Source organism: Notamacropus eugenii, chromosome 4 (assembly GCF_028372415.1).
Source record: "Notamacropus eugenii isolate mMacEug1 chromosome 4, mMacEug1.pri_v2, whole genome shotgun sequence".
Classification (NCBI taxonomy): domain Eukaryota; kingdom Metazoa; phylum Chordata; class Mammalia; order Diprotodontia; family Macropodidae; genus Notamacropus; species Notamacropus eugenii.
In genome coordinates, this window is record NC_092875.1 from 28,778,771 (window position 1) to 28,781,433 (window position 2,663).

Below are 2,663 nucleotides of genomic sequence, written 5' to 3' on the forward strand. Positions count from 1 at the left end.
ATCACACCAAAGGTACTGGTCCTGTCTGAACACACCCTACACCCCAGGCTCTACATATACATTCCTATTAAACAAATTTTCACTTTAGTCATATTGTATAGAGGAATTAGAAAAAATTACATTAGGAAAATTATAATCTTTGCTTTAAAGACACAATTTTGACATTCTGTGTTCTAAGGATCTGCTCAGCTCTGATATTCTTATTTTAGTTTTCAACATTCACTTCCATAAGATTTTGAGTTTAAAATTTTCTCCCCTTTCCTTTCTTTCTCCCTCTCCAAGACAACATGCAATCTGATGTACTTATACGTTCATATGATGTACAGAAGAATTAGAACTAATGGGAGGAACCATGAGAAAGAAGAAACAAAAGAAAATAACAAAAGAAAAGGCAAACAAATAGTATACTTCCATCTGCATTCAGACTCCAAAGTTCTTTGGATGTGGATGCATTTTCCATCTTGAGTCTTTTGGAATTGTCTTAGATCTTTGCATTGCTGAGAAGAGCTAAGTCTATCAATGTTAGTCATTGCACAGTGTGGCTATTGCTGTGTTCAATATTCTGCTGGTTCTGCTCCCTTTACTCAACATCAGTTTATAGAAGTCTTTCCAGGTTTTTCTGAAGTCTGCCTATTTGTCATTTCTTATAGTAAAATAGTATTCCATTACAGTCACATACCACAACTTGTTCAGCCATTCCTCAATTGATGAGCATACCTTCAATTTCCAAGTCTTGGCCACCACAAAAAGAGTTGCTATAAATAATTTTGTACATCTGGGTTTTTATGTTTTTTTTAGGATTTTTCTGTTTTATGATCTCTAGAAGTGGTATTGCTGGGTCAAAGGGGATGTACATTTTTATAGCCCTTCGCGCTTAGTTCCAAATTGCTCTCCAGAATGTTTGAATCAGTTCACAACTCCACCAGCAATGCATTAGTATTCCAATTTCCCTACAGATTCTCCAACATTTATCATTTTCTTATTCTGTCATGTTAGCCAATCTGATTGTTGTGATGTGGTACCTCAGAGTAGTTTTGATTTACATTTCTCTAATCAATAGTGATTTAGAACAGATTTGACATTCTATATTCTAAGAACTCTATAAGTTTTGACAGTTTTCATTCTTTGGTCTCTCAGGTTTGAAATTCTATGTTCTAATGTTCCTTCCATTTCTGAGTTTCTAGATTGGAAGGTCCTTTCATCTCTAATGTTCCATGTTCTAAGATCCTTCCCAGCTCTAACATTTTATGTTATAAGGTCCCTCCCAGCCCTGATAATCCATAAGTTCTCAGTTTGAGTCTGATATTTTTTCCTCCTAGATGGAAATGTTATTATCCCTATGACATAATACACAGATATGAATAAAATTGGTAGCATGAATTTTGATAGGAATATTGAAGGTATAACCTCAAAGCCCTGCTGAACTGGATCCAAGAGAAAGGGAGAGAAATAGAGAATTTTGGCTTAAAATAGCCCTTGGATTTCTACTTGATCACATTCTTAGTTCTGGGGACCCAAGGGAGACCAAAAAAGTTCTGAGGCCTCCATGAGATTTTGGTAGTACTCTAAAGATTGATCAATCAACAATCATTCATTAACTGTCGACTTTATGCCTCAGGCTGTGCTGGACATTGTGAATACAAAGTCAAAAAATGAAACAATCTTTGCTCTCAAAGATCTTATGTTTTTACTAGTAATCAATAGGAATTGGTTTGTTTGAAGTGATGTCTTATACCTTTATTAAAAAGATAATTCACTGACAGTAAATTATAATATGTTTGAATTTCCACTAGTATTCAGTTCTGCATTTTCCATCTACAGGGACCCAGAATCTCATCTTTCATACATCAAAACCTATAGATCAAGGTTTGGGATTCCTTTTAACCTAGCAAATGATTTTGATTTGGATCTGCATAATTGGTATACTAGAAAGACAAGAATGATGAATTTTCTAATTGTCTTACCTGCTAGAGATATTAGCATGTCACATAATGATAATTAAAGCATTCTTAAGCCAGTAATATCAAAAGAGTAAGGTTAGGTGAACTCTAGCTATTTCTAGGGATAAAGGAGGTTACCACATTCCCTTCTAATCCCAAAGGGTTAGAGCCATGGATTTGCAATTGAAACAAAGGAAGAAAGGAAGATGGGAGAGAGGGAAGGAGGGAAGAAAGGAAAGAAGGAGGAGGGGAAGAAGGAGAAAAGAAAGGAGAGGGAGAGGGAGAAAACACAAGAGAGAGAGAGAGAGAGAGAGAGAGAGAGAGAGAGAGAGAGAGAGAGAGAGAGAGAGAGAGACTATATTACTACAAGTAGTAAATTACTACAACTGCTGGGTAAACTTCTGTCCCTAAATCCACCAGTTAATTCTTTCTATTTTTCTTTGTGTGGTTTCCTAAATCCAACCAAAATAAGCACATAGACTCATAGAATGTTACAGTTAGAAGAGAGTTTTGAACAGAAAATGTCAGTTTGGAGAGGGAAAATGGAACATAGAATATCAGATCTGGGAGAGGGTGTCCCAGAATATAGAAATAGCTAGCATTTATAGGGTTTGCAAAGTATTTTGCAAATATAATCCTATTAAGTCCTCCCAAAACTTGGGAAAAGGTGTCATTAATGCCCCGTCTGATAGATAACAAAACTAAGGCAGACAGAAGTTACGC